Source organism: Rhinopithecus bieti, unplaced genomic scaffold (assembly GCF_001698545.2).
Source record: "Rhinopithecus bieti isolate Rb0 unplaced genomic scaffold, ASM169854v2 scaffold_15296, whole genome shotgun sequence".
Classification (NCBI taxonomy): domain Eukaryota; kingdom Metazoa; phylum Chordata; class Mammalia; order Primates; family Cercopithecidae; genus Rhinopithecus; species Rhinopithecus bieti.
Window position 1 is genome coordinate 4111248 of NW_016809075.1, and position 6864 is coordinate 4118111.

The 6864-nt window shown below is 43.5% G+C and overlaps 1 long non-coding RNA gene across 1 annotated transcript in view; it reads right to left on the reverse strand.

Moving 5' to 3' along the window:
* LOC108539632 (uncharacterized) overlaps positions 1-6864 on the reverse strand; it is a 24290-nt gene that overhangs the window by 5431 nt on the left and 11995 nt on the right. The window contains exon 2 of the long non-coding RNA XR_001888441.1: positions 364-412. This is a non-coding gene — a long non-coding RNA (uncharacterized LOC108539632). The remainder of the gene's footprint in view (positions 1-363; positions 413-6864) is intronic.

Below are 6864 nucleotides of genomic sequence, written 5' to 3' on the forward strand. Positions count from 1 at the left end.
TTTTTTTTTTGAGACGGAGTCTTGCTCTGTCGCCCAGGCTGGAGTGCAATGGCACGATCTCCACTCACTGCAAGCTCTGCTTCCCGGGTTCACACCATTCTCCTGCCTCAGCCTCCCGAGTAGCTGGGACTACAGGCGCCCGCCAGGTCGCCCGGCTAGTTTTTTGTATTTTAGTAGAGACGGGGTTTCACCATGTTAGCCAGGATGGTCTTGATCTCCTGACCTCGTGATCCGCCCGTCTCGGCCTCCCAAAGTGCTGGGATTACAGGCTTGAGCCACCGCGCCTGGCTTTTTTTTTAAATATATTCTCACATTCTAAGATTTTCTAGAAAGACATTGCTTTGTTTTTTCAGTGTAAATTACCTTAGATTTCTGTAGTGATCTTCAATATTCTGATCTTTCCATTTATTTCCTAAAATACAGAACCAGGAAAGTAGTCCTAATTAGTATAAAGCTATAATAAAATCATATTCTATGTTCATGGTATACTGTATCCGTGCCTCATTTATTCAGACATATTCCCTGTCCATATTCCAAATCATGGAACACGATTAATGAGCTAAAAACACATGTTCTCTAAGTCGCTGAGGGAAGTAATATTGCCACTCTCACCTATAGAGGACAGGTTCCTGAAGGTTTCCTGTATCACATCTCTGTGGAGATTCTTCTGGGAAGGATCCAGCAAAGCCCACTCCTCCTGGGTGAAGCTCACAGCCACGTCATCAAAAGCCACTAAGTCCTAAAACATCTCCCACGTGTAAAGAAGGATGGGTGAGAGTGACAGCACTGGGGGCCTAGACTCTATTCCTAAGAAGTTCCCACGATGCTATGGACTCCAAACATTTATCCCATGACTTGATCATCACTTGGTGTACACCCACTTTCTTCCATAAAGCAATTCTGTTGCTAAAACTGAACTAAGCAATACCAACAGCAGAACAGGAAATGTGTCTTTTCAGTGAATCCAGAAAGAAAAGCATGCTGCCTCGGCTGTCCCCATTTGTAGTGTGCATCTACAGCACCTGTCATAACAAAGTCCTCTGAATTCATATGCACTAAAATGTTAACATTAGCAGTCCTGAGAGTGTGTTTTCCTTGAAAATGCCTGTTCACAAAGCTTAACCATTGAGGATACCTGAAAGGGAGATTTTGTTCCGATTCAATTAGCAGAAAGATAAAACAAAAAAACCACAACTCCATTTTTGCAAGGGACTCAAGCAACCTAACTGATGAGTCATAACGAACTAAATCAAAAACCGAAGAGCAGAAACCTTTGCGAGAAGCAGTATTGTGGTAGAAAAACTTAAATGGTAATTGATGAACTGCTGAAGGCTGAATGGGGACAAGGTTCAGAGGTAAAACCTCTAGGGAGCTCAATCTTAACAAAAAGCAAATGTTTATCAAAATTTAAAACTTTTGCCCATGAGAGGCACTACAGAGGGAAAAGGCATCCTACCGAAATGGGAAAGTTTCCCTCGTCCCCTTAGCAGGTGTGCGATGGGGGTGTGACTTGCTTCTACAGTGCCCTGTTGCTCAAACCTCTAGCGGAACATACAGGTGGGCAGGCTGTGAGGCTCTGACCCCACAGCAGTGTCGAGTGGTGAATGTTTCCAGCTCCTGAAGCCACAGTGGGTGTGTGTTACAGGGTGCTCTCTTAGTCTGCCTAGAGGCAGCTTGTGTTCATGAGCTCAATGAGACCCTCTACCTTGTCGCAAGGACAGAGGGCTTTCTGTATCCCGGGTTCTTGTCTTAGTGAACCAGAAGAATCAGATCACACATGGGCTTGGAGAATGAGTGAAAAGTTTTATTGAGTGGAAGTGATAGGGGAGCCAGAAACGAGATGGTCTTCCCAGGAGTTGGGCTGCTCGATGGCCCCGGCTCAGCCAAACTCTGCCTTGTCCCGCCAGTCCCGCCAGTTGATGGGCTGCCTCGTCCACCAGTTGATGGCCTGCTGGCGTGCCAGTGCCTGTCAGTGTGCTCTTCTGCTGGCGTGCTCCTCTTGACAACCAGCTGCTTGTGTGTCTGCCCACTAGGGTCTGGGGTTTTTATAGGCCCAGGATGGGGCAAGGTGGGCCACGGTGGTCTTGGGAAATGCAACATTTGGGCAGGAAATGACTGTCCTCACCTAGGTCTGGGAGGGGGTGGAGCCCTAGCCATGGATCGCACCTGCTTCTACCCAGCACTTCCCTTACCCTCTTCCATTTAAAGGGATCACGCTCTTCCCTTCCCAAAACGTCTGTATCACCATGACACTGGAGCAAATATAAGCAAGTCATGCATCTGGCAAGGTTTCAATATTCAGAAAGTATAATCAACTCCTACATCCAACTACAAAGAAAAAAATTCAAACACCCCAAATATAACGTTTTGGAAAGAATGTTGAGAAAAAATGGAACCCATGTGCTCTGTCCAAAGGATTGTAAAATGGCTCAACCTCTATGGAAAACGGTATGGTGGTGCTCAAAAGCTAATTTTAAAAATGTTGTCTGCCAGCAACCCACTTCCAGGTCTATTTTTATTCAATTTAAATAAATTGAAAATTGGATCTTGAAGAGATATTTGAAAACCATGGTTCACAGTAGCCAAGAAGTAGATCAATCCATCAATGTCCCTTGATGGCTGAATGGATAACCAAAATGTGGTAAGCATATACATACAATGGGATATTATTTAGCCTTAGAAAATAACATCCTGTTCCATGGTACAAGCAATGGTATACTAATTGCAAAAAGCCAGTCACAAACATTAAAATACAGTATTATTCATCTTAGAGAAGTAGATTTGTCAAACTATCTTAACTGTACAAGTAAAATTCCTTCAGCTGGTACATTTTAAGATTTCTTACAATACTTAACTATAACAAATTATTGTACCAAGTAAAAAACTAATTGCTTAAAAGATGGGAAAGTATCTGAATGACATTTCTGCAAGATATATACAAATGGTTAATAAGCATGCAAAAGATGGTCAACATCAGGATTCATTAGGCACAAGGATTTACACAATGTAGTTGAGTGGTTATTGAGTGTTTTCCACTCATGAAAAATATTTATAAACAAAATTTTAAAATTTACATAGGTCAGGTGTGCTGGCTCACATCTGTAAATTCCGGCACTTTGGGAGGCTGAGGCAGGTGGATCACTTGAAGTCATGAGTTCAAGACCAGTCTGGCAAGCATGGTGAAACCCTGTCTCTACTAAAAATATAAAAAACTAGCCCAGTGTGGTGGCATACATAGGTAATCCAGCAACTCAGGAGGCTGAGGCAGGATAACAGCTTGAACCCAGGAGGTGGAGGTTGCAGTGAGCCAAGATTGCACCACTGCACTCCAGCCTGGGCAACAGAGCAAGAATCCATCTCAAACTTACATAGAACCCCTTATTTCTCTGTCAAAAAATAAACAATATTGCAGCAGTTTCAAATGTATCATTGGGGACACATAGTGGATAATGTCCACTAGAGAGGGGAAACGGGTGTTCTGGAATGTGGGGAAGAAACCAGAAATTTAAGGATTTATCATCAGCCCTAGTAAGAACTAGGCTGGGGGGATCTCAAGGTCTGCTTCCTTGACCAAAGTTGAGTCAGGCTCCTCAGAACACTCTTCTCGACCAGGCTTTGAGCTTAGAATGCCCTCAAATTTGGCATCTAATCAAGTTCTATTTCCCCCATCTATGATAATTAATCAGTCTCCCAACTCTTGACACCTAACCAAGCTCCATCCTCTCCCTCACCTTGCCCTTTAGCTATAATTCTCTTGTTGATGCATTCAAGATTGAGTTCAATCTCTTTCCCACACTACCGTTCTCCGGACACATATTGCAGTTGTGTTGAATGAAGCCTTCGATGACATTTTTAAGAAGTTTTCAGTGCAATCTCCCTCTGCATGGAATAAGGACTTAGACTTGAGACCCTGCTTCCTATGTCTAGAATGGCTGGTGATAAAAAGCTGCCTTTCTTTCAGGAGGAAGGAGGGTGTCCTGAGAGTGTCTATACTCACAAATCCAAACACAAGGTCAGATTTCTCTCCTGATGACCACTTTGTTGTCACCCCATACACTGGGAGAGACTGGGGACTGTGGGCATACCACTGCCCGAGAGAACTGCAGGGTACAGTTCGTTTCCTGCAGTAATGGGCCATGATGCCTCACAGTGCTGGCTACCAATACAGACTCTACCCTATGTCATGAAGGGGAATGACCAGATTTTCAATATGGAAGCTTTTCTCTCATTTGGTGGATTCTCTTGTCAAATTCCCCACCTTTTTAAAAAAAAAAAAAAAAAAAAAAGCATATAGCACCCAGTATTCCCAGGCATTCTCCATCCATTTACTAACCGGGCCCAATCCTGCTTAGCTCTGGTGAACAGATGTGTTTAGGGTGGCATGGCCACACATGCTGCAATTTCTTGATGGTGTTTTTTGAAGCATAAAAGTTTTTTGTTTTTGTTTTTAGATGGAGTCTTGCTGCCCAGGCTGGAGTGCAGCGGCGTGATCTCGGCTCACTACTACCTCCACCTCCTGGGTTCAAGCGATTCTGCTGCCTCAGTCTCCTGAGTAGCTGGGATTACAGGCATGTGACACCCACGCCCAGCTAATTTTTCTATTTGTAGTAGAGACGGTGTTTCACCATGTTGGCCTGGCTGGTCTTGAACTCCTGACCTCATGATCCACCCACCTAGGCCTCCCAAAGTGCTGGGATTACAGGTGTGAGCCACCATTCCCGGCCAGAAGCACAAAAGTTTTAAATTCTGATGTAGTCTAAATGACATATTTGTTCTTTGATCCTAGGGCTCCTGGTGTCATGTCATAGAATCTTTTTCCTAAGTCCAAGATTATTAAGATTTTTGGGGCCAGGTGTAGTGGCTCACGCTTGTAATCCCAGCACTCTGGGAGGCCAAGGCAGGAGGCTCACTTGAGGTCAGGTGTTGAAGACCAGCCTGGCCAACATGGTAAAACCCCCAATCTACTAAAATTACAAAAATTAGCTGGACACGATGGTGCACACCTGTAATCCCAGCTACTCAGGATGCTGAAGCACGATAATCACTTGAACCTGGGAGGCAGAGGTTGTAGTGAGCGGAGATCATGCCCCTGGGCAACAGAGCAAGACTCTGTCTCAAAAAAAAAAAAGCCAAACAAACAAAACACTAGGCGCAGTGGCTCATGCCTGTAATCCCAGCACTTCAGGAGGCCAAGGCCAGCAGATCACGAGGTCAGGAGATCGAGACCATCCTGGCTAACACAGTGAAACCCCGTCTCTATTAAAAATACAAAAATATTAGCAAGGCGTGGTGGCGGGCACCTGTAGTCCCAGCTATTCGGGAGGCTGAGGCAGAATGGTGTGAACCCAGGAGGCAGAGCTTGTGAGATCACGCCACTGCACTCCAGCCTGGGTGACAGAGCGAGACTCTGTCTCAAAATAAATAAATAAAATAAATAAATAAAAGATTATGAAGATTTTTGTTTGTTTTTTTGGGTGGCACTTTCTGTAACATCAAGAGAGGGAGTTTCTCCTCTGTTCCCATGAGAGGATAAGACTGGAGTATCTGAATAATTCTGCAGGCTGACATGGTAATGAAATTCACTAAACTATGGAGGATAAAACTCAACTTATGCTATAATTTCATGCTATATACTATAATACTATTTTTATGTGCCAGTTATATCTAATGTGCAAGTTATATAACTAAATCATATATACATACACTGCAAGTGTACACAAGTGTACATGTATATACACGTATATATACACACATACACACCATACGCTATACAAGATGTCAGGCTATACCATAATACTGTACATGAATAGCTTCCTTAAATTTTGAAATAAGCCTCAGCAACATATTTGCAAAAAAAATTCAGCAATATGTGACAGTATCTCAACCTCATGATCAAGTGGAATTTAAACCAGGAAAGCAATATTGCTTTAATCTCTGAAAATCAATTCATTCAATACATCATAATAGAATCAACATGAAAAATCAGTGTCCTCACAGATGTAGAAAAACCATGTGACAAACCTCAACATCTCATGATTAAAAACAATAAACTAGAAATACAAAAGAATATTCTGGCCGGGTGCGGTGGCTCACACCTGTAATCCCAGCACTTTGGGAGGCCAAGGCAGGTGGATCACCTGAGGTCAGGAGTTCAAGACCAGCCTGACCAACATGGAGAAACCCCATCTCTACTAAAAATACAAAATTAGCCGGGCATGGTGGCAGGTGCCTGTAATCCCTGCTGAGGCAGGAGAATCGCTTGAACCTGTGAGGCAGAGGTTGTGGTGAGCCAAGATTGCACTATTGTACTCCAGCCTGGGCAACAAGAGAGAAACTCCATCTTAAAATAATAATAATAATAATAGTATTCTATGACAAGAGGTGCACTAAGAACAAAGAAAAACCTACTATAAGACAAGTATGAAAATGCAAAACTACCCTCATTCTTGATTATAAAAGACTGCTTTTCCCCACATTCCACAAGACACGGTGTATACTCTCATTCTTTCTGTTCAACTCAGAACAAAGGTACTACCTGGGCCAACCAGGCCAGAAAACACAAGCCCTTCAGATTTATAGAACATGTACATATAACACCCCTGACAAATTATAGACTTTGTCTCTGCATATACAGGTGTACAAACCAAGGTAGAAACACAGAACGGCAAAAGGGCTTCATTAGTTGGTTTTATGATTCTATGAAAGAAAACCTAAGGCTGGATAATACATATTGAAAAGAAGCTTGGCCGGGCGCGGTGGCTCAAGCCTATAATCCCAGCACTTTGGGAGGCCGAGACGGGCGGATCACGAGGTCAGGAGATCGAGACCCTCCTGGCTAACACGGTGAAACCTCGTCTCTACTAA